The sequence below is a fragment of the Cetorhinus maximus genome, chromosome 22 (genome assembly GCF_964194155.1).
Source record: "Cetorhinus maximus chromosome 22, sCetMax3.hap1.1, whole genome shotgun sequence".
Lineage (NCBI taxonomy): Eukaryota > Metazoa > Chordata > Chondrichthyes > Lamniformes > Cetorhinidae > Cetorhinus > Cetorhinus maximus.
The window spans coordinates 20827691-20854145 of record NC_135900.1 but is presented as its reverse complement, the minus strand read 5'-3'; positions in this window follow the sequence as shown (position 1 = coordinate 20854145).

Here is a 26455-nt window from a genome sequence, read left to right as displayed (position 1 = left end):
TCACCAGCATCCTTGCCCTCGAGGAACTCATCACCATCATCCTCTTTGACGTCCTGCTCATCGGAGGATACATGCAGCACCTCCATCTCCTCCTCAGCCAGGTCCTCCCCTCTGTACAGAGACCTGTAAGGTGCATTTGTGGTGGTCGCACAGCAGCGGAACATTCAGTGAGTGGAAGCCCTTATGGTTGACGTAGTTGACTGCTTGTTGCCATGTTGCCATAAGCGCCACTTGAGTGTAGTCGGTGGCACACTGCACCTGTGGAAATCCAATGACCTGAGCTCTTGCTTCCTGACTTTCCTGATCCCAGACGAAATGCACAATGTTCTGTGCCTTCACAAAGATGGTGCCTGTGACCTTCTGGATACATTTTGCATGGAGGCTTGCAAGATCCCACACAGGTCACCTGTGGAGCCCTGGAAGAAGCCATTCGCGTAAAAATTGAGCACCGTGGTTACTTTCATAGCCACTGGCAGTGGATGCCCCCCATGTCCCCGTGGCGACAAATCCTGCAGCAGGTGGTATATGTGACCAACCAGTTCCCTAGACATGCACAGTCTTCAGCGATACTGGTTCTCAGTCATCTGCAGGAATGCCAGGTGCTGCCTATAGACCCTGGATCTAGCGAGGCACCTATAAGCGACAGCTCGATTTGCATCTTCAGCTGCATGCACAGCAGGTCTCTGTTGGCCCTTAATCTTGAGGGATGTGCTCCTCCCGATGCGCAGCCAGGCGCCTCTGCCGCTCTCTTCATCTCTGCTCCCTGTAAACCATGAGGCATACCGTTAAATCACCAGGCTCCATGATCCTGATGTTCTCCTGCTGTCAGATCAAAGAGAGAGATGTGTGGGTTAGCATGGCTCTACTAAGAATGTCTCTTGGTTCAGTCTGAAGGCCCTTTCAAACATACAGGAGCTTGCTGGCCACCACTTGGATGGCCAGTGTGTAGTGCACTTCATGGCTGCCCAAAACCCCAGCCACCTCCGTCCCACTCCACTTGACCGATTGACAGCAGCTTCAGCCACTGGACTGCATGCTGTGCTCTCGGCTCAGGCACAGGCATTCTCCTAACCTGCACTGCAAGGCTGCACTTTTAGCTTGAACCATAATGAATGCTGGTCCAAAATTTAATAAAGACATTTCAAGGGGCTGTGAGGGCCTCCAAGTGTGACTGTGCCATGGCCGCCTTTCACAAGGGGATTGTACATCTTGCCTAGTCGGCCAATTGGTCTGCTGCCCCCTAAATTGCACATTAATTTGCAGTCTGTGGAAGGGTGAAAAGTTCTGGATCAGTTGGTGGCACTTTCACGCTTTTGCGTTGCTTGAGTGGGCAGAGAAGCTTCAGAGGCCTGACTCCAAGCATGTCAATGTTGCTGCTGTTGAATGGTCTCAGTTACGGAGGAATTCTCACTTTTGACAAGCTTTTCCGAGTGCATGGCCGCTCATCTCACCCCCCCCCCCACCCCCCAACCCTCTCGACATGTGCTTGAGTCTTTCCTTCAGTCTGTCTGTGCTGCCCTGCCCTCCCCCGGCCTGACCTGCACTGGAGCCTTTGCCCCGGCACCACACTGAAAGTCAGTCGGGAAAAAGCGAATTGCCTGTCCCCCCCACCCCCCCTGGTGAATGCGCACTGCCTCTCCCTTTGATGTCCTATGGGCAATGCTCACGAGCGCTGTGTGCACTCACGTCTGAGTTCCCCTCGAAGTTCAGGTCGCCAGGTGCACCCCTTTTAAAGGCGGCCGTGAAGCGTGCCATTCTGAAGTCACATTGGCGTGGGCGGGAAATTTGATATGGGGGATGATTCCAGCGAGCGGGGTTTATAATTACATGCAAGTGTATTAAAATGACATTCCCGACATGTGGCGGCTGGAACCACGTCCTGCCATTGGCGGGCGGAGCGGACAATCACAGACTGGTTTCACAACAGCGTAAAACCGATTTTCGGCCTTCTCGCCATATTGTCCCCCATTCCCCCCGCCCCCCATTCCCGCCATGAAGCCTTACACCGCTGGGGCTAGAAAGTTCCGGTCTATGTCTCAGTATTTGCTGCTAACTAATTAAATTACTACCTTAACAACGATTAATTCATTTTGAAAGTATTCAACAATGGAGCATTACATTCTGCAATAAGAAGGTGGGGAGTAAGCTGTTAGCCAAGGGAGAGATTTGCTTTTTATGATTTAAGTTGGAGAACATTCAGCACCTCCTTACAGGTCATGAAGTTTAGATGTTGAATCTTGAGCTCATTTGGAGTGGCGAAGAGATTGACTACATTTTTTAGGCATAGATTAAATAAGGATGGAAAGTGTAAAAAAAAGCCAAAGAAGGAGATACATTTAGGTTAAAGGGAAAGCATTTGCAAAAGGTGGGATTTGAAATAACAACAGAAAATAGTGGGTGCAGTCGGCCACCTTTTGGTAGGCCCAAAAACACGGGGGCCAAAGTCAACTAATAAGTATTAATACAAATTATCTGTGATGTACAAGCTCCAACATTCCTGGGGCAGAAGATGGCATGAAGTTCACCTGTGGGGCACTTGCATTTGGGATGAAACTAGGTTAATATAATACCTTTAACATAGGAAAACAGCCCATCATTTTGGCCCTCTGAAAAGAATTGCCATTTGGTTCCAATGCTCTTTCCCCATGGCCCTGCAATTTTTTTTTTCATTTTAAGTGATGGGCCATCAGCAGCAGCAGAGTTGTACTCAACTACAATCTGTAACCTCATGGCCCAGCATGTCCCCTACTCTACCGTTACCACCAAGCCAAGGGATCACTCCTGGTTCAATGAAGAGTGCAGGTGGGCATGCCAAGAGCAGCACCAGGCATACCTAAAAATGAGGTGTAAACCTGGTGAAGCTACAACACAGGACCACTTACATGCCAAACAGCATAAATAGCAAGCAATAGAAAGAGCTAAGCGGGTCCACAACCAACAGATCAGATCTAAGCTCTGCAATCCTGCCACGTCCAGTCATGAATGGTGGTGGTCAATTAAACAACTCACTGGGGGAGTCTCCACAAATATCCTCATCCTCAGTGATGGGGGAGTCCAGCACATCAGTGCAAAAGATAAGGCTGAAGCATTTGCCACAATCTTCAGCCAGAAGTACCAAGTGGATGGTCCATCTTCGCCTCCTCTGCATGTCCCCAGCATCACAGATGCCAGTCTTCAGCCTATTAGATTCACACCACACCCTATCAAGAAACAGCTGAAGGCACTGGATACTGCAAAGACTATGGGCCCTGACAATATTCCAGCAATATGTATTGAAGATTTGTGCTTCAGAACGTGCCATGCTCCTAGCCAAGCTGTTCCAGTACAGGTACAACACTGGCGTCTATCCGGCAATGTAGAAAATTGCCCTTATGTGTCCTGCACACAAAAAGCAGGAAAAATCCAACCTGACAAATTACCGTCCCATTGGTCTACTCTCCATAAAGTGATCATCAACAGCGCTAACAAGCAGCACTTGCTTAGCAATAAACTGCTCTCTGATGCCCAGTTTGGGTTCCACCAGGGCCACTCAGCTCCTGACCTCATTACAGTCTTTGTTCAAATATGGACAAAAGAGCTGAACTCTGGAGGTGAGGTGAGAGTGACTGCCCTTGACATCAAGGCAGCATTTGACTGAGTGTGGCATCAAGGAATCCTAGCAAAATTGAAGTCAATAGGAATCAGGGGGAAAACTCGCCACTGGTTGGAGTCAAACCAAGCACAAAGGAAGATGACTGTGGCTATTGGAGGTCAATGAACTCAGTTCCAAGGCATCACCGAAGGAGTTCCTCAGGGTAGTGTCCTAGGCCCAAACAACTTCAGCTGCTTCATCAATGACCTTCCTTGCATCATAAGAAATGGGGATGTCCACTGATGATTGCACAATGTTCAATACCATGCATGGCTCCTCAGATACTGAAGCAGTCCATGTCCAAATGCAGCAAGACATAGTCAATATTCAGGCTTGGGCTGACAAGTGGCAAGTAACATTTGCAAAACACAAGTGTCAGGCAATGTCGATCTTCAACAGAGAGAATCTAACCATCACCCCATGACATTTAATGACATTATATTTGCTGAATCCCCCACTATCAACATCCTGGGGGTTACCATTGATCAGAAACTGAACTGGACTAGCCATACAAATACTGTGGCCATAAGAATAGGTCAGAGGTTAGGGATCCTGTGGCGAGTGACCCACCTCCTGACTCCCTAAAGCCTGTCTACCATCTGCAAGGCAAAAGTCAGGAGTGTGATGGAATACTCTTCATTTGCCTGGATGAGTGCAGTTCCAACAACACTCAAGAAGCTTGACACCATCCAGGACAAAGCAGCCTGCTTGATTGGCACCCCAACCACAGGCATTCACTCCCTCCATCACTGACGCACAGTGGCAGCAGTGTGTACCATCTACAAGATGCACTGCAGGAATTCACGAAGCCTCCTTAGACAGCACCTTCCAAACCCACAACTGCCACCATCTAGAAGGACGAGGGCAGCAGATAGATGGGAACGCAACCACCTGCAAATTCACTCCAAGCCACTCACCATCCTGACTTGGAAATATATCACCGTCCCTTCACTGTCACTGGGTTAAAACCCTGGAACTCCCTCCCTAACATCACTGTGTGTATACCTACACCACATGGACTGCAGCGGTTCAAGAAGGCAGCTCACCACCACCTTCTCAAGGGCAATTAGGGTTGGGCAATAAATGTTGGGCCAGCCAGTGATGCTCACATTGCATTAAGGAATAAAGAAAGTAGAGATCCAATTCTCTGTTGAAGGTTTATATTGTATCTGCTTCCTCCATTCTTTCAGGCAATGCAGTCCAGATCATAACAACTCATTGAGTAAAAGAAATTCTCATCTCCCCTCTGGCCTTTTTTTTGCCAATTATCTTAAATCTTTGGCTTAGTTTTTTAATGTGTGATTGATAATGTCAATCACAAGGCTGCAGGAATTCTTATTGATATTTTATTCTCCAGGGGAGTTTTTCTGTACTTTCCAAATAATTGCCTTTCGCTTCACACTTTTTTTTTTAAGCATGACACAGAGATTTGAATATGGACTGCAGTGCTTCAGGAAGGCAACTCACTGCCACCCTCTCAAGGGCAATTAGGGATTGGCAATAAATGCTGGCTTAGCCAGAGACGCACACATCCCATGAATAAATAAATAAATAAATTGATAGGTAAGAAATACAACTTTGACAACTTGCCACTTTGATAGGAAGCTGCAAACACCAACCTCACTATTCCTAAACCTATTAAGTGACAATCTTCAACACCAGTGGGGACAGAAATCTGATGGTAACAGACATGGTCAGCATTTGTATTGATTCAAGGCAAAGTTGAATGGGGTGGGTGCATAATGGGAGGCTGATCTGTTCCTGCTTATTTACTGTTCCCACTAAAATTGAAGATTTCCCCAGAAACTTTCCTGACCAGTCTCTGTAATGGCAACCACGAAGCTATCATCAATTGTCATAATAGCCCATCTGGTTCACTAATGTCGTTTAGGGAAGGAAATCTGCCGTCCTTTCCCAGTCTGGCCTACACATGACTCCAGACCTACAGTAATGTGGTTGACTCTTAACTGCCCTCTGAAATGGCCTGGTAAACCACTTAGTTCAAGGGCAGTTAGGGATTGGCAATAAATGCTGGCCTTGCCAGTGACTCCCATCAAAGATTTTTTATAAGTTGCTTAATTTTGGCAGCTCTTGTTACAATCCCAGCCCATGTTGGGGAGCCTGACTTGGGGGGAAAGTAAAAGGTTTTGGGTGCCTACAGCAATGAAGTGGGGTTATGTAGAATTACATTGATGAAGCAGAATAGAAACAGGCCGTACAGCACAAACAATCCGTGCCAGCATTTAATACTTTCCTTGTATCTCCTCCTATCCTTCCTCATCTCACTATCAGCATAACTCCCTATTCCCTTCTCCCTCATGCTTACCCAGCTTCCCCTTAAACGCAGCCATACTGTTTGCTTCAACTACTTCCTGTGTAATGAGTTCCATATTCTCACCACTCTTTGGCTAGAGAAGTAAAGCTACCTGACTCTAGAGGGCCAGATTTTAAAATAACCCCTTGCCGCTACCTGCCATGGTAGATGCCACATGCAAGCTGCTATTTATTGTGGTCAGGAGACCGTTTCCCGTCCGCTCCCCGGTCCGCCAATCGCATGCACCCAACGAGCGCAAACTTCATGCCAATATTTCAGGCCATGACCTTTCATCAGAACTTGCTTCTGGATTGCTTTAGTGTCCCTGTGAGGTGAAATGGTCTTCAGGAAGGGTTCGGTTTTGCACTGTCTCGCTTTACTGTGCCTAGGAACCAAGTCAGGATCTTACACCCAACTTATACTGAAACCACTTCACTGTAACGTGCAGAGTTAGGCACTAGCAAATGAGTCAATATCACTGCAATCTTAATGATAGCAGACATACTGTCAGGTTATTATTTTTCCTTCCTGGGGGACTTCATTTGTTCTGTTTACGTAGTTTAGGCAAATGGGAGTTATAAGGTATTTCACTGGTATCTTATTTAGGTGGTGCAGCGATGACAGCAGTATGTGCATTTATCAGCTCATCAAGACGAAACAAAGTAGTCATAAAATACGATGACTATGCAAACCATTTTTTGTACTTTCATAACAAAGTAATAAAACACAGAGTTTTAATGGACAGAGGGACACAACAGGAAAATATTGTTTCAAACTCATAACATTAAACATTGGGATTTTGACATCTGCAAGATGAATATGTTTGGTAATAGAAAATTTCTATTTGTCACTGTTCGGTGCTAATCTGATGCCTGAGCCAATTAGGTTCACAGAATTCCAGAGCACTCTTGATCTCCCACACTGGCTCACTAGTGGAACCTGGAGGGCTAGTCTTGTCACTGAGGCTAGGATTCATTCACTTAGTTCCTGCCAACCCTGCAGGACAAAGCTTTACTGGGTAGAGCGGATTTAGTTAGACGAGAAGCAGCAAGCTTTCCAGTGATCTGCCATGATCAGTTATAAGAACATTAGAAATAGGAGCAGGAGTAGACCATTTGGCCCATCAAGCCTGCTCTGTCATTCAATACAATCATAGCTGATCTTAGGCTTCGACTTCATTTTCCTGTCTGCTCCCCATATCCCTTAATTCCCTGAAAGACCAAAAATCTATCTATCCCAGCCATAAATGCGTTTAATGATGGAGCATCCACCACCCTCTGGGATAGAGAATTCCAAAGATTCAATACCATGTGAGTGAAGTAATTTCTCCACATCTCAATCTTGAATGATTGGCCCCTTACCCTGAGACTGTGCCCCCATGTTATAGATTACCTGAACGATGGAAACAACCTCATGGTCTCTACCCTATCAAGCCCCTTCAGAAATTTGTAGGTTTCAATGAGATTGCCTCTCAATCCTCTAAATGCCAGAGGATATAAATCCAAGTTACTCAGCCTCTCATGAGACAACAACCCGCTCCCCACCCACCCCCCACCCTCCGAGCCCAGGTCCCAGGTACCAATTTAGTGAACCTTTGCTACACCACCTCCAGTGCAAGTATTTCTTTCCTTTATCGTGGAGACCAAAACTGCACACAGTGCTTCAAATGTGGCCTCACCAAAACACTGTACAACCAACACAAGAGTTCTTTATCCTTGTATTCCAATCCCCTTGCAATAAAGGCCAACATGCCATTTGCCTTCCTATTTGTTTGCTGTATCTGCATGCTAACTTTCTGAGTCCCTGTACAAGCACACCCAAGTCTCTTTGAACATCAACATTTACACGTTCCTCACCTTTTAAAAAATATTCTGTTTTTTTATTCTTACAGCCAGAGTGAATAACTTCACAATTCCCTATATTACACTCCATCTGCCATCTTGTTGCCCACTCACCTAACCTGTCTATACCACTTTGCAGCCTCTCTGTGTCCTCCCTGCAGCTTACCTTGCCACCTAGCTTGGTATCATCAGCAAACTTAGATACATTACTCTCTGTCTCTTTAACTAAATCATTAATATAGACTGTAAATTGCTGAGGCCCCAGCACCAATCCTTGCAGCACTCCACTATTCACTGTCTGCCAAATTGAAAAAGCCCCGTGTTGCCCACTCTCAGTTTCCTATCCATTAACTAACCCTCTATGCATACTAATATATTACCCCCAACTCCATGAGCCCTTATCTTAACTATTAATCTTTTGTGTGGCACCTTACCAAATGCCTTTTTGTAAATCCAGGCATACTACATTCACTGGTTCCCCTTTATCTACCCTACTAGTTACAGAATCACACAGTGCAGAAGAAGCCCTTCAGCCCATCGAGTCTGCACCGACACGTGAGAAACACCTGACCTACCTATCTAATCCCATTTACCAGCACTTGGCCCATAGCCTTGAATGTTATGACGTGCCAAGTGCTCATCCAGGTACTTTTTAAAGGATGTGAGGCAACCCGCCTCCACCACTCTCCCAGGCAGCGCATTCCAGACCGTCACCACCCTCTGGGTAAAAAGGTTTTTCCTCACATCCCCCCTAAACCTCCTGCCCCTCACCTTGAACTTATTTCCCCTTGTGACTGACCCTTCAACTAAGGGAAACAGCTGCTCCGTATCCACCTGTCCATGCCCCTCATAATCTTGTACACCTCGATCAGGTCGCCCCTCAGTCTTCTCTGCTCCAACGAAAACAACCCAAGTCTATCCAACCTCTCTTCATAACTTAAATGTTTCATCCCAGGCAACATCCTGGTGAATCTCCTCTGCACCCCCTCCAGTGCAATCACATCCTTCCTATAATGTGGCGACCAGAACTGCACACAGTACTCCAGCTGTGGCCTCACCAGGGTTCTATACAACTCCAACATGACCTCCCTACTTTTGTAATCTATGCCTCGATTGATAAAGGCAAGTGTCCAATATGTCTTTTTCACCACCCCACTAACATGCCCCTCTGCTTTCAGAGATCTATGGACACACATGCCAAGGTCCCTTTGTTCCTCAGAACTTCCTAGTGTCATGCTGTTCATTGAATACTTCCTTGTCAAATTACTCCTTCCAAAGTGTATCACTTCACACCTTTCAGGGTTAAATTCCATCTGCCACTTATCTGCTCATTTGACCATCCCGTCTATATCTTCCTGTAGCCCAAGACACTCAACCTCACTGTTAACCACCTGGCCAATCTTTGTGTCATCCGCAAACTTACTAATCCTACCCCCCACATAGTCATCTATGTCGTTTATATAAATGACAAATAATAGAGGACCCAGCACAGATCCCTGTGGTATGCCACTGGACACTGACTTCCAATCATTATAGCATCTTTCTGTCATCACCCTCTGTCTCCTACAACTAAGCCAATTTTGAATCCACCTTATCAAATTACCATGTATCCCATGTGCATTTGCCTTCTTTATAAGTCTCCCATGTGGGACCTTGTCAAAGGTTTTGCTGAAATCCATATAAACTACATCAACTGCACTACCCTCATCTACACACCTGGTCACCTCCCCAAAAAATTCAAATTTGTTAGGCATGACCTCCCTCTGACAAAGCCCTGCTGGCTATCCCTGATCAAACCTTGCCTCTCCAAGTGGAGATAGATTCTCTCCTTCAAAATTTTCTCCAATAGTTTCCCTACCATTGACGTGAGACTCACTGGCCTGTAGTTCCTGGCTTATCTCTACAACCCTTCTTAAATAACAGAACCACATTAGCTGTTCTTCTCTGGCACCTCCCCATGTCTAGCCAGAGAGGAATTAAAAATTTGGGTCAGAGCCCCTGCGATCTCCTCCCTTGCCTCCCTCAGCAGTCTGGGACACAAATCATCCGGACCTGGAGATTTGTCCACTTTTAAGCCTGCCAACACCTCCAATACCTTGTCACTCCCTATATCAATTTGCTTAAGAACCTCGCAGCCTCACTCCCTGAGTCCGATACCTTCATCCTCATTCTCTTGGGTGAAGACAGATGTGAAGTATTCACTCAACACCCTAGCGATGTCCTCTGGCTCCATCCATAGATTGCCCCTTTTGGTCCCTTATGGGCCCTAGCCCTACTCTTTCCCTGGTTATCCTCTTCCCATTGATATACTTATCGAATATCTTGGGATTTTCCCTACTTTTACCAGCCAGAGCTTTCTCATATTCCCTCTTTGCTCTCCTAATTGCTTTCTTCAGCTCCACCCTGCACTTTCTGTACTCCACTAATGCCTCCACTGATTTGCTTCCCTTGTACCTACTAAAAGCCTCTCTTTTCCTTCTCATCGTAACCTGAATATCTCTGGTCATCCATGGTTTTCTGGACTTGTTACTCCTTCCGATCACCCTAGAGGGAACATGTTGAACCTGTACCCTCCCCATTTCCTTTTTGAACGCCCCCACTGCTCCTCTGTAGACTTCCCCATAAGTAGCTGTTCCCAGTCTACCTTTGCCAGATCCTGCCTTATTTTACCAAAATCCACTCTCCCCCAATCCAAAACATTTTTTTGCAACTTGTCTATTTCTTTGTCCATAACAAACTTAAACTGTACCATGTTGTGGTCGCTATCACTAAAATGCTCCCCCACCACCACCTCAGCCACCGGTCTGGCTTCATTCCCCAGAATTAGGTCCAGCACTGTGCCGTCCCTTGTTGGACCCTCGACATATTGACCTAAAAAGTTCTCCTGTACACATTACATCCTGAAAAAAAACCCTAATGAATTTGTCAAGCAGGATTTCCCTTTAGTTAAACCATGTTGACTTGTACTATGCTTTTCTAAGTACATTGTTAGGACTTCCTTAATAATAGATTCCAGAATGTTCCCAACTGGTGTTAGACTAACTGGCCTGTCGTTCATTGTTTTCTCTCTCCTCCTTTCTTGAAAAGTGGTGTAATATTTGCCAACTTTCAGCCTAGTGGGACTGTTCCTGAATCTAAGAAATTTTGGAAAATCATAGGAAGCGCGTTCGCTATCTCTGCAGCTATCTCCTTTTCTAGGGTGTAGGCCATCAGATCCTGGGATTTGACAGATTTTAGTCCTTTAAGTTTCCCCATTACTTTATATCTGCTGATATTAATTTCCCTAATTTCCTCATTCTTTTTAGCCTCTAGGTTAGCGTCCTTTTCTGGAATATTTGCTCAATGCCTCCACCATTTCCTCATTCCCCATGATGATTTCTGTTGTCTCTGCTTCTAAGGGACCACTTTAGCTATTCTCTTCCTTTTTATAAACTTATAAAAGCCCTTACGATTTGTTTTTATATTCCTGGCTAGTTTACTTTCATATTCCATGTTTTCCCTTTTTATGAACTTTTGGTGGCCCTTTGCTGGTTTCTAAAACATTCCCAATCCTCAGACTTGCTACTGTTTTTTTCAACATAGCAAGCCTCTTCTTTTAATCTAATGCTATCCTTAATTTCTGAATGAGCCACAGATGAGTTCCTCATGCTAAGTTTTTGTTCTTCAGTGGAATGTATTTTTGTTGAACATTTTGAATTGTTTCTTTAAATATTTCCCACTGTTCATTTGCTTCCACACCTCTTAGTCTATTTAACCAATTAACTTTAGCCAGTTGTCCCCTCATGCCTATGTAATCAGCTTTGTTTAAGGTTAAGATTTTTGTTTGCAATTGGAATACATCACTTTCAAGCTCAACATGGAATTTAATGGTATTATGGTCACTATTTCCCAATAGATATTTTACAATGACATCACTAATGAACCCTGCTTCATTACACAATACTAGATCTAAGATAACTTTATCCCTAGTCGGTTCCACTATATACTGCTCCAAGAAACTATCAAGAAAGCATTCTACAAGCTCACTTTCTAGACCATTCTTGCCAATTTTATTGTCTCAGTCTATATGAAGATTAAAGTCCCCCACAATTATTGCATTTCCTTTGTTACAGGCACCAATAATTTCTTGTTTAATGCTCTGTCCAATGGTATAACTACTATTAGGGGGCCTATAAACTACATCCATGCTGTTTTCTGACTCTTGTTATTGCTAATTTCCACCCATATTGATTCTATTTCATGATCTTCAGATGCCATATCCTTTCTCACTAATGTCCTTATGTTACCCCTTACTATAAGGACTACCCCACATCCTTTGCCATTCTGTCTGTCTTTCCAAAATATTTTGTACCCTGGAATATTTTTTTCCCAACCTTGATCACCTTGTGACCATGTCTCTAAAATGGCGATTAAATCTAAATCATTTACCTTTATTTGTGCCACTAATTCATCTAGTTTATTGCAGATGCTTTGTGAATTCAGGCAAAGAACCTTTCATTTCATTTTTTTACTCCTATTCCCTGTAATGACCATATTTGCTGATGTACATTTTTTGTTAAAGTCTTTGTCCCTTCCTGTCGCACTCTGCTTTTCTTTACCCACATCGCTGTGCTGCTCTGGGACCTCGACCTTTCTCTTTGGAATTCTAAGTCTCCCTTCACCCAAACCGCCACCCCCGCCCCCCTCCCCCACCCCCACCAGCCCCTCACCCCTGTTAGTTTAAAGTTTAAGTTATTTAATTTAAAGCTATATTATTTTAGTTAGTTAAATTGCAGCAGGACCTCTGTGCACAGTAAGATTCCTGTGCATAGGGCAAGTCGGAAGTGTCCCCAGAAAGAACGGTTTGTATTTGTCCCCAGCGGTGAAGATTTCAAAAAGGCAGGCGAAGTATTAATTTTGTGCAGTCAAGGGCAGTCCTCCCTCCCAGACTGAACAACCAGGTCACTCTCTGGGATGAGGGATATTCTGCTCCTAGAGTTGGCAGGCTGCAGCCAGATGCCGATTTGGAGCCCAAATCTCGCTAGCAGCATGGTAATGAGGTCTGAACCTGAATTTGGTTTGTACTTCACATCAGCATAAATGGAAGTGGCAAGGGGTGGAGGGATGGGGAAGGGAACAGGAGCGGTAGGACCATCAATTCAGATGTAAGATGAGCTTTTGCCCCTCCTCAGTATTCAGACTGAGGGCAGAATTTTCCGTGACCATTGGCGGCGGGCGTGTTTGGCAGCATGAGCGGACAATATGCCCAGAAGGCCAAAAATCGGTTTCATGAAACCAGTTTGCAATCGTCCGCTCTGCCCATCAATAGCAGGCCGCATTTCCTGCTGTCGGACGTCGGGAACCTCATTGTAATACATCTGCATATCATTATAAGCCCAGCTCGCCGAAATCATCCCCCCCACGCTGGATCATCCAGGCACGTCGGCCTTCACAACCGAACATGAGTGACGTGCTCCTGGCAAGCTGCACTTCACTCGGGATTTCAAGGTTTGTTTGCCTACTTTGCTTCGAGCAGCACTCGTGGTCCACAGCGCCAGACTTCGCAAACAACACCACATCACTCTTAACGGAGCTCACGGGCAGGTCTCTACCTTCCAGACCAGCTACAAGGTGGGGGTGGCTTTTCAATGGCTGCAGGGCTTGGACTTGCTTGGGGAAGGGAGAGAAGTGGCCTCAGGCAAGGGAAGAAGCTATAGAGCAAAGGCTGTATTGGGGAAGAGGGGTATCCCAGGGCGTGTGTGGGACACATGTTGATCTGTGCAAGTGGCCTCAAGATGATGAGGGCTGAGGAGGCAGCCTCCAGAGGAGATGAGGCCAGATGGAGATGTTTGTGAGAGAATGAGTGGTGATGTCCCTTGAGCTGGCAGTGAATGAGATGCTAGTGAATGTGTGAGTTTAGAGCGATGAGATGGTTGCTTTACCCTGGCGGCATCATTCATCCTCTTTCTGCACTGGATGGCCAACCTCTTCTGTGCAGCATTGGCACAGGTCACCATTGCCATCGCCTACCAAGCAAGAGTGGGTGAGCTGGTTTGCTGCCCCTCCTGCAGCCGGAGTGGGGTAAAGGGCATCACAGCAGGCCTCCACAGTGTCCAAAAGGCATTCCAGGGGCGTGTCACTGAACCGGGAGGGGCTGCAGTCTTCTTTCCTTTCTGGGCCATGTCTTCTCTGCAGCAGTCCTGGGCTGGAAGCACTGAGAGGTATGCGCGCAGTTGCACTTTAAATATCACGCCCAGCGTGATGAAATGTCAAAGTGATGGCGTGGCAGGCGAGTGAGAACCTGCCCACCATCGAAATGACCTGTTTCCCAGGAATACGTGATTAATGAGACGGGATCGGGATGATACAGCATGAAAAGCTGCCATTGCAGCTGACGGGTAAAACGTTCTTTTCCCGCCCACTACCTCACTTAGTGCAAACTTGGGATGATGCCGCCCTGAATGTCAGGCATAGCTTTTTCATCCGAAAGGCGATTGACTTGTGGAGTAAGTTATGGATCTCCATAACAGCTATGAGTACAACACTTCTGCTGTCAGTACTCTTTTACTTAATAAAGGAACACAATACATGCGTCTATCAGCATTTTATTATGATGCACCTTCCTGAAATTTGTCAACGCTTTGCTGTGTTTTTTGTCTTATCAAGAGCACTCCATGACCTCACCCTTCCATATCTTTATAACCTCCACCAGCCTTGCAATCCCCAAGATCTCTACACTCTAATTCTGGCCTCCTGCGCAGTCTCCATTTATGTCACTGCACCATTCTCAGCCATGCTTTCAGCTGTCTGGGTCCGAAGCTCTGGAATACCCTCCTTAAATCTCTCTGCTTCCCCACCTCTTTCTCTTCCTTTAAGCTGCTCATATTGGACGGGATGAATAGATTCAAGAAACATTTCTGCAGATGAGAAAGGATTGAGGAAGAATCAGAAGCTGCGAGGCAGGATAAACGGATTTGGCCTCCGAAGGAGGAATGGGTTTATTGGATCCAATAACCTGTTGCTATTCCAAAAAATTTAATTGTTAGGACAGATTCTTTTGCAGAATGCTTTCGATCAAAACAACAAAATAATGGACAGGGAGAGCTTAGTGGAAACTCTTTCTAGGCCTCACTAAAAAGGAATTAATGCATATACATATGATTATTAATATACAGTGATTCTCTACATGACAATACAGGTATTGCATGCAGTGTGCCAAAATTGTTTTCCACTGTATATATTTAGAACTGTGGATCTCATTTAGAATTTCTTGGCATGTAGAAACGTGTTATATTGCCATGCCAATGCTAAACAAACATTGGGCATATGGAAAAAAGACTGAAATTATTAGCCTTTGCAATGCAGCAAAGAAATTCTCATGTTTTTGTTCTGCAGAACTTCAGGTTACTAAATTTCTTTACTATGATGCCCGAGACATAATTCCAATACAATTGCAAATGGCTTCTTCAACAAATTATAGCATTTCACAGTTTATGAACAAGATGCGTACTGGGTTCAACATGATGAGCATTCCCCTACGGAGGCAATCATTTATTCTGACAGAAAGCCTTAGCGAGGTCTCCGCCCCTCTTTTCATGAGTGGGTAGAAGCTTTCCTGAACTGTCAAGAGCAGGATATCTCCATATTGCAGGTTTCAGTTGACCTGTCATTTGCTGCCAGTTGACAGGATACGTGCAGCTGATTCTATACATGACTGGAATTTTAATTTCCACAACAGCTATGAGAGTTCAACACAACTGCTAAGGAACATAATACATAGATTTAACCAGCATCTTATTATAATGCACCTTGCTGAGATATGTAAATAAGTTATGGTTTGCTATGATTTTTGCTTTGTCAAGACCAGTCCACGACCTTGTCCTTGCACATCTCGGTAACCTCCGCCTGTCTCACAACCCTCCAAGGTCTCTGCATTCCTCCAATTCTGGCCTCTTGCACATTCTCTATTTTAATTGCCTCACCATTGGCAGCTGTGCCTTCAGCTGTCTAGACCCAAAGCCCTGGAATTCCCTCCTTCAACCTCACCTCTTCTCTATCTCTCTCCCTTTAAGCCAGTCCATAAAACCTACCTGTTTGACCAAGATTTTGATCGCCAGCCTTAATACCTCCTTAAGTGGCTCGGTGTCAAATTTTGCTTGACAATGCTCCTCTGAAAGGCCTTGGGACATCTCATGACATTAAAGGTGCTATGTAAATGCATGTTGGCATGTTGTGCATTGGTCAATTTTGAATTCACTGACTAAACTTATGTAAGTAAAGGCTTCCAAAAACAATAGTAAAGTTGTTGTGTATTGTAGACCATGAGAATGGGAGAAAATAGCAAGAACATATTCCAGAAGACCATTTTGACATTCAATGGTTATAACCAGATTCCACATAATGGCCCAGATTTATGGTGATAATGGCAGTGAAATATTCGGCAGTCGGCATCATTACTCTTCAGTAACTGACAGCAACATTTGGAGTCTGTGTGTGGACGGTAAAACATGGAAGTACAGAAGTTTCTGTCAGTGATCATGTGTTTCGCTATAGACTGTGCTGTTGAGGTCCCTCCATCCATCCCCTCACCCCCACCCCCCCACCGCACCCCCTCCCCCCACCACGAGATTGTAATCAATTAAAAACCACTTAGCTGATGAGAACTTGATATTTTATGCATTTAATCTCACTGTAAAACCCTTGAAATTGTTACATCTTGTTCAGTGAGTTGTTACTGGGGTCGGAAATACCCGGGTTGGAAAATCCTGCCCTAGATGCAGAATCGACCCAGGCATTTTACCCACCAGCTGCAATGGCGGCTTTTCACGCCATATCGCCCAATCCCGCCTCATTAATTATGCAGCCACAGGGAACACGCCGTCTCGCTGGCTGGCAGCCTCTGAATCACCCGCCATGCTGTTACCTCACCGTTTCCTCACTCCAGGTGCCATATCTAAACTGCAGCCACACACACAGTTCTCAATGCCGACAGGCTAGGACTGCTCCAGTGAAGACATGGCCCTGAAAGCCAAAAAGAGTTCAGTGACCCGTCACTGGAATGCCTTCTGGAGGCCCCTTCGTAATGTCCTCCACCCCCGCTCTGGTCACAGGAGGTCCAGCAGTTTCACCACTCTGGCTTGGGAGGCGGTGGCAGTGGTGGTCAGTGCCAATGCAGCACAGAAGAGGTTGGCCCATCCAGTGCAGAAAGAGGATGAATGATCTCATCTGTGCTGCCAGGGTAAGGCAACCATCTTACCACTCTAATCGCACGCACTCAAGCCCATCACACATTCACTGGCATCTCGCTCACTGCCAGCTCAAGGGACATCACCACTCACTCTCTCACACACACTCACATCTCCATCTGACCTCATCTCTGGAAACTGCCTCCTCAGCCCTCACCATCTTAAGGCCACTTGCACAGATCAACATGTGCCCCCACACACACTCCTTGGGATAGCCCCCTTCCCCAGTACAGCCCTCGCCCTGCAGCCTCTTCTCTTGCCTGAGGCATCTTCTCCCCCTCGACATGCAGCCATTGAAAAGCCGCCCCCAACTTACAGCTAGTCTGGTAGGTGTAGACCTGCCCATGAATCCCCCTATAATTGATGTGGTGCTGCCTGTGAAGCCTGGCGCTGATGACCACACATTCTGCCAGAAGCAAGGTAGCCAAACAAACCTTGAAGTCCTGAGCACAGTGCAGCTTGCCAGGTGCAATTCACTTATATCCAATTGTGAAACACACCAATGTGCCGGATGATCCAGCATGGGCTGGATGATTCTGGTGGGCAGGGGTTATAATGATATGCAGATCTATTACAATGAAGTTCCCAATGTGCGGCTATGGGAAACACAGCCCGCTTTTGCCGGCGGAGTAAACAATTGCAAACTGGTTTCACAACATCATGAAACCGATTTTTGGCTTTCCCGCCATATTGTCCGCTCACATCCGCCATGATGCCAGATGCCAACGGGCACAGAAAATTCTGTCCTAGGTTTTTAACAGGGCAATCAGTTCGTAATTATTACTGAATGACCTCTCTGGCCCTGAAGAACTAATGTTTACTTTTGTCAAACTTCTTCATTATGCTAACAAATTCTGCATACTTTCAGTTTAAAGAAAAAGTTTGTTTATATTTCAGCCATGTGTTGCTGGATACCTGAAGCTCTCCTTGACTTGGCTCCAGGTTCAAACTAACTCCGGGAAAGAGGAAATTCACACAACAGAGATCGCTAGTTCTCTTCAGGCAGATTTCTTCAAGGGCTATAAATTCACCACTGAACATGAAACCCTGGCCAATATACACTGCAATGAATTAACCAAGATTTTGTTTTAAAAGGCATCATCTTAAAGGGCTGAATTTTCGCCCCCCCGTTGGGGGAGAAGTTGATGGGCGGCTGCGTACAGGCACGCTTCCGATCTGCACGCGCACGGAAGAGCGCACTCATCTCCCTGAGGCTAAGTGCACTCATCTCCTCAGGGAGATTGGCTCTAAATGTGAAAAAGCTCAAAATAGAAAAATAAAATTTCCCTAACATGTCCCCTCATGTGACAATGTCACATGAGTTGGGACACGTTCATAATTTCCAAAAAAACTTTATTAAAATTTTTAAAAACCCTACATGAAACCTCATCCCGCCCGTGGATGAGGTTTCATGCTTTTTCTAGTTAGCGCCGGGGCCCCTGGCCTGCCCACCAACCTTAAGGTTGGACAGGCAGGTCCACTAATTACTTTAATTGCTCTGTCAATGGCCTCAATTGGCCATTGACTGGTCGGCGGGCGCGCAGCTGATTTTGCTGCACCCACGCCTTCCTGAAAATTTAAGTGGGGCGTAGTGACGTTGGGAGTTCCGCCCAACGTCACCGCACATCATTTTACACATCGGCAAAATCCAGCCCAAAGATCCATCCTGTCACTTTAGTGTTGTTCATTAGTTCATTTGCAGCTTTAAGAAATGGTTCATTGGTTGTCATCACTGGTAAGATCAGTTTGCATGTTTGTTGACTGTATCTTTGTGCAACCAAAAGTGGCTTCAGATCCAAACTACAGCCAAGCAGTAGATTCAACAACCCACCCTTGCCCTATGTTGTTTTAATGTAATCAAGGAAAAGAGAGGCAGGACACTAAAATGATGGATATCGAATCCTTTGTTCTCAATCCATTTGGAAAGTAGCAATATGGAAATCGTGGTTGGGCCTGGGGGCTTTAGAAAGTTAAGAGTTGTCAAAATACAAAAAAAAAAGTGGGAAAAGGAAGAGTAAAATTATTGGAGGAAGCTGAGATGTGAGATACGAGAGCACCAATTAAGATCAGTGGCGTTAGCTAGGTTAAAAACATCAATAGGTAGAGGGCAAAAGATAACGTAGATAAGGCCATGAAAAAAGACCATTGGAATGTGGAGTTTTAAAAATAGGGGCAAAGTGAAAAAGAACAAAGAGCTAATGATGAAATTGTCTATGGCAATCATTAGGCCACAGAGTTTTGTGGACAGTTTTAGGGATTCCATTCCAGAAAGAACAATAAAATTATATAGTGCAGTTTCACCAGAATGATGCTCAAATTAAACATATGAACATGCAAACATATATAAGGATTAGGATGAGGAGTGGGAGCAGGCCATTCAGCCCTTCAAGCCTGCTCCGCCATTAAATAAGATCATGGCTGATCTGATTATGGCCTCAACTCCACTTTCCTTCCTACCCCTATACTTTTTGATTCCCTTATCAATCAAGGGTCTATCTAACTCTGCCTTAAAAATATTCAATGACCCTGCCTCCACCACTCTGAGGGGAAGAGAGTTCCATAGACCCATGACCCTCTGAGAGAAAATAATGTTCCTCATCTCCATCTTAAATGGGTGACCCCTTATTTTTAAATGCTGTCCATTAGTTCTAGTCTCTCCCAAAACAAAATACAAATATGAATGGAGATGGAGATACTGACCTTATTTCTACTGAAGTGGGGAAGGCTAAGAGGAGATTAAATACTGTTTAATCCTCTTAATTCATAATTATTTAATTCAATTACCTGATTAGTCACATACAAACATACGAACATACGAACGAAGAGCAGGAGTACACTATTCGGCCCCTCGAGCCTGCTCCACTATTTAATAAGGTCATGGCTGAACTGATAGTAATCTCAAATCTGCATCCCACCTACCCATGATAACGATTCACCCTCATGTTTACAAGAATCTATCTACCTCTGCCTTAAAAATATTCAAAGACTCTGCTTCCACTGCCTTTTCAGGAAGAGAGGTCCAAAGACTCACGACCCTCCGAGAGAAAAAATTTCGCTTCATCTCCATTTTAAATGGGCCACCCCTTATTTTTAAACCATTCTAGATTCTCCCACAAGAGTAAACATCCTCCCCACACCCACCCTGTCAAGACCCCTCAGGATCTTATATGTTTCAATCAAATCACCTCTTACTCTTCTAAACTCCAGCAGATACAAGCCTAGCCTGTCCAACCTTTCCTCATAAGGCAACCCGCCCATCCCAGGTATTAGCCTGATACACATTCTCTGAATTGCTTCCAACACATTTACATCCTTCCTTAAATAAGATGACCAATACTGTACATACCGCTCCAGATGTGGCCTCACTAGCGCTCTGTATAACTGAAGCATAACCTCCCTACTTTTGTATTCAATTCCCCTTGCAATAAATGATAACATTCTATTAGCTTTCCTAATTACTTGCAGTACCTGCATATTAGCCTTTTGTGATTCGTGCACTAAGGTACCCAGACCCCTCTGCATCTCAGATTTCTGCAATTTCTCACCATTTGATAATATGCTTCACTTTTATTCTTCCTGCCAAAATTTCACATTTTCCCACTTTATACTCCATTTGTCAGATCTTTGCCCACTCACTTAACCTATCAATATCTTTTTGTAACCTCCTTATGTCCTCTTCACCACTTACTTTCCTATCTATCTTTGTGTCATCAGCAAATTTGGCAACCATCCCATCCATCCCTTCATCTAATTCATTTATATAAATTGTAAACAGTTGAGGTTCCAGCACTGAACCCTGTGGCACCTTGCCAACCTGAAAAAGACCCATTTATGCCTACCCTCTGCTTCCTGTTAGCCAGCCAATCTTCTATCCATGCCAATACATTACCCCCATACCATGAGCTTTTATTTTCCACAAAATGATGTGGCACTTTATCAAATGTCTTCTGGAAACTTAAGTGCAGTATAAAAACCTGTTCCTCTTTATCCACAGCACATGTTACTTCCTCAAAGAACTCCAATAAGTTGTTAAGAATGATTTCCCTTTTACAAAACCATTTTGACTCTGCCTGATTACCTTGAACTTATCCAACTGCCCTGCTATAACATCTTTAATAATAGTTTCTAGCATTTTTCCTATGACAGATGTTAAGCTTACTGGCCTATAGTTTCCCACGTTCTGTCTCCTTCCCTTTTTGAATGATGGGGTTACATTTGCTATCTTCCAATCTAATGGGACCTTCCTCAAATCTAGGGAGTTTCAGAAAATTAAAACCAATGCATCAACTATCTCACAAGCCACTTCTTATAATACCCTAGGATGCAGTCCATCAGGAACCCAGCACTTGTCAGCTCGCAGATCCAACAATTTACTCAGTACCACTTCTCTGATGATTTCCTAAGTTCCTCCCTACCTTCCATTCCCTGATTTACAGCAGAAGTTATTTGTATCTTCTACAGTGAAGACTGATGCAAAATACCTGTTCAATTCATCTGCCATTTCCTTGTTTTCCATTATCAATTCTCCAGATTCGCTTTCTATAGGACCAACACTCACTTTGTTAACTCGTTTCTTTTTTAAATATTTATAGAAACTCTTGCTACCTGTTTTTATATTTCTGGCTAGCTTTCTCTCAGACTCTAATTTTCCCTCCTTATTAATCTTTTAGTCATCCTTTGCTGCTTCTTATATTATGTCCAACCTTCTGGCCTTCCACCAATCTTTGCACAATTATATAACTTATCTTTAAGTTTGAAACTATATTTAACCTTTCTAGTTAACCACGGATGGTGTGTCTGTCATTTGCTATTTTTCTTACTTGTTGGAACGTATCTAATCAGTGTATCCTGAAATATCCTCTTAACTCTTTGCCACTGCATCTCTATTGACCTATTTCTTAACCTAATTTGCCAATTCATTTTAGCAACTCAGCTTTCAAGGCCTCATAATTGCCATTATTTAAGTTTAAAAACATAATCTCTCCCTCAAACTGAATGTAAAATTCAATCATGTTATGACTGTTGCTATCTTCACTATGAGGCCATTAATTAATTAGTTGAAGTCATCATTGCACTAAAAAAAAAAAATATCTGGAGAAGATTGTTGAGCTTTTGATAGGGTAGTTGGGAAACACTATTGTCATGAAGAGTGAGGAGAGAAATTTCTTTACGAAGAGGATTGTTGGAGTGTAGAAAGTTACAGCGCATTTACTGATTAAGTGGTAGGCCTTTGAGAAGAACAGAAGAACCTTTGATTCAGAGGAGGTAATGGATTTGAGGGGGGAATAGTGGGTTTAGTTTTGGGTTAGTCAGACAGCACCGATACAGTGGATCAAATAGAGAATAAAAGAAGAAAGAATTCACATTTACGGATGGCAGAATTTTCCCGTTGGCATGCGAAGGCGGGTCCCACACGGCGATGCGTAAAATGACGCGCGGTGATGTCGGGCGAGTTTCCCAACGTCACCGTGTCGCAATATTTCGGTGGGCAGGCGCGGGGTGATCTCCAATGTGCGTCCGCCATTAATTAATGGGCCACTTAAGGCTCTTGAGGCACCAGTTGACGGTGATTTTTCGGGGCCCATGCGATCTTCAGGTTGCCGCACGGGTGCAACGGGCAGGCGGGTAGGACACATTTGTATAAACCTCATCCACAGGCGGGATAAGAGGGGTCAATGAGGTCGCGAATGTGCTCAGTCAGATAGTTAATTTGGAAACTTACTGATACTTGCCTATGTGAGCAGAAATACTTCAAAACTCATACCAGCTGTTTGGACAGGACTCACAACTTTCAGGTCAGCACTCTAGAGTGAAGATCCTTTCTGGGGCCTGCAGGTTTCAGGAAGCCTTTCCTTAGCCTGGGAATGGGAGTTGTGCTCTCCACTGGAGGCACCTCCTCTGAGGGGGAAGGGGGAGGAGGCCATGAGTGCACATTCAGGCTCCAGGGGAGCCACCTTTGGGAGGAGAGGCACAGGCAAAAGGGGTGCAGGGCCAACAGGAAGTCCAAGACGGAAGGTGCTGCAGAAGATGCCACTATCCTGCTGCCAGGGTGTACAGGCGGCAAAGCAGCTACCTCAATGTGTCTGAGGTGCAGTGCCGAAGGAGGCTCTTGTCTCTCAAGGGAGACAGTCAACTATATCTGTCAGATGATAGGCCCTGAGATCTCCGCTAACTGACACCCCATGCCCCTGGCTCTAAAGGTCACAGCTGCCCTCAACTTTTATGCCTCTGGCTCTTTCCAGGCGTCAGTGGGTGATCTTTGTGGTGTCTCCCAATCAGCTGTCTACACTTGTATCAAACAGGTGACATACGCTCTGTTCAGACGTGCATTGACCTTCATCCACTACCGTTGGGACCAGGCAAGCCTGACATAGCGATCCAGAGGCTTTGCAGCCATTGCTGGCTTCCCCCAGATCCAGGATACAGCAGACTGCACAAGTGGCTAACAAGGTGCCAGCAGGTGAGCCCGATGCCTTCGTCAACAGGAAGGGCTTCCACTCCATGAACGTGCAGATAGTGTGTGATCACAGGATGCTGATTCTACAAGCCTGTGCAAGATACCCAGGCAGCTCCCACGGCGCCTACATCCTCAGACATTCCCAGATGCTGGGGCTCTTCAGTGCTCCAGCCCGGCTTAATGGTTAGCTGCTGGGTGACAAGGGCTATCCCCTCAGAAGGTGGCTCATGATGCCTCTCCGCCATCCAAGAACAGAATCTGAGCAGCGATGCAATAGGAGCCAGGGCACCACAAGGGCTGTGGTGCAGAGAGCCAACGGTCTTCTCAAGATGCGCTTCCGATGCCTGGACCGTTCAATGGACGCACTCCAGTTCCCCCCAGATCGTGTCTCGGTGATAGTGGTTGCCTGCTGCGCTCTCCACAATCTTGCGCTGGAAAAGGGGGACGCTGTGGATGAAGAAGATGTAGATGCAGTTGCTACGGCTGCACACGACGAGTCCAGCAGTGAGTCCGAGGATGAACACGCACAGGGAAATGCCGAGGGGGTAGACGCTGACCCGGGCATACTCCAGGGAGGCAGAGACATCCAGGAGGCTTTAATCTAATGAACATTCAGCTAGAACACCACAGATGGACCGTCAACAAAAGCCTGTGCTGCGGGCTCCATACTTGATACCTGAGTGCTAAATCTGCCTGGATGGGAACATTAACTAAGGGTCTTGTCAATAAAGCTCAATGTGACACAACCCACTCATAACATCATGGGTAACCATCCACCTGCAGAGGGAAAGAGGCACCCTCAGTCATGGTCACATGCCTAAATTTAATGATGTAACAAAATGAATTTAAGGAAACAAAATGACAAAGGTGTTAAACACCACACCAACTCATCATGACCCCATTGTGGGGCAACACAAAAGCACCAGTGAGAAACCCATGGTGTGCCTAAGGTGCCTTAAATTTACGCTTTCGGGTGCTATGTCTAGGTGCTGTCCACTCGCTGGCACTGGCATCTGAGACAGCCTGCTCACCGTGCTGTCCTGTTGGCCTCGATGACCTTGGCAGCTGCCCTCTGGCCTGTGGAGCCTGTGCTGACCCCGCCTGGGAGGGAGTTCCCAGTTCCACAGCTGACATCTCCCCAGTCGTCGCAGCCTCATCGGATGCCGCGGTCACTGAGAGAGGGACGGAGGAACTGCTGCCCTCATCCGGAGCGCCCTGACAGGTGCCCGCAGAGACGACAGGCAGCTGCTGCGCTGACATGAGGTCGCTTTGGACCTCCCTGTTCACCGTAGATGGATGGGCACCGAGCTGGGAAACTTGGTGCCCAGGCCATCTCCCACACTGGTATTGGCCACCTGAGGTCAATGCCGATGTGAGGGCTTGCTGGTCTGAGTGCATCCTCAGGAAGCCCTGATTGGTCTCCTGGCGGAACCTCTCCACAAGGGTCACCACTCTCTCCATGGAGGAAGCATGGTGCTCAGCCATGAGGCTCATTGCATCAGCAATGGTCCACATAGACTCCTCCACCACGGAGACCAAGCCAAGCATAGCCTCATGTATCTCCGCCAGATCCTCCCGCACACCCTGCTGGACTTCCAGCATCTGCTGCCTCAGGGACGACTCCAGAGGCCCATCATCAGCCATTGACTGAGCATGTGCCTGGTTGCCTGCAGTCCTCCGAATGCAGGCGCCATGGGCACTCTCTGTCTCCGCCCACTCCTCCAGCGACTGTGAAGTGCCCTCACCGCTGTGCCTCGGGACACTAGCTGATGATCTAATTCCCACCGAGGTGCTAGTATCTGCGCTGGTGCCTGCCTGGCAGAGATGGTGTGACGCTGGTGGGTCAGAGACTTCAGGACCCTCGGGTGTGAGAGGGGGTCCCTGTGCCTCCTCCTCCCGGCCCTGCTCCACTGATGCTGAAAGGAAGAACAAGGACATTTGATTAGTTAATGTGGAGACAATGTCAATGTGCATCCCTGTCCCCCGGATCATTATGCGCTCATCCTTCCATAAGCAATGGTTAAGCCGTGTTGCAAACTTCAATCACTGAACATTCAGCAGTGCCATGGTTGCTGGGACACTAACAGTGACCTCAGTGCTGGGCTAACATACCCGCCCGTGGCACCCCAGCCTCAACGATGCCGGTGGACCTGGGCACATGGCACCTCTCCAGATCAAGGGCCTCCTGCTCGAACCTGGTAATGATGGCCAACTGGGCCGGCCCTCCGCCAGTCCTCAATCACTTGGCGACATTCTGAGCATTCTTCTCCTGAAAAGGAGAAAAGAACATTGATTAGTGCAACATGTACCTGGAATCTTTCTGCTGCCGTCCCACCCCAACCAGAGTGGGACATATCAGGGCTCCAGAGCCTCCTCACCCCGCAGCTGCTGCACACTCACACAAAGATGCCAGGTCTGTCCCCCACACCCCCACCCATCCCCTTGGACAAATGCTGCCTACATCACATTTGGCACCACATGGTCCAACCTTGCAAAGCAAGGAGGCACAAGCACGTGGGACACAAAGGGCAGCAGATGGTTCATTGCCACGCCACCTTGAAGCTCCCCTCACAGCATGTCACCACCCTGACTTTGACATGTTTTGCAGTTCCAGCACTGCGCCTAGGTACAGATCTTCCAGGTTGCCCCCAAAACAGTAATGTGGGTCTCAGTGTACCACGTGCTGCGGGTGCAGATCCCATCACATCACCACCCTCTCAGGGTGACCTTGGCATGGCCAATATCTGCTGGCCCACCCAGCGAAGGGCACATGCCATCAATGATGCACTCAGAGTTGGGGGGCTGATGGTGGAGGGGGTGCAGCCATAGTGGAAAGCCTACCTGCTGGGTTAAGTAACCAATACCAAAATGGTGCTCACCCTTCCAGAGCACAAAAGGTCATTGAAACACTTGCAGCACTGGATCCAGGCGCGTCGAACCACATCGCGGGAGCTCACTATCTCCGCCACCTCCTCCCAGGCACGTATG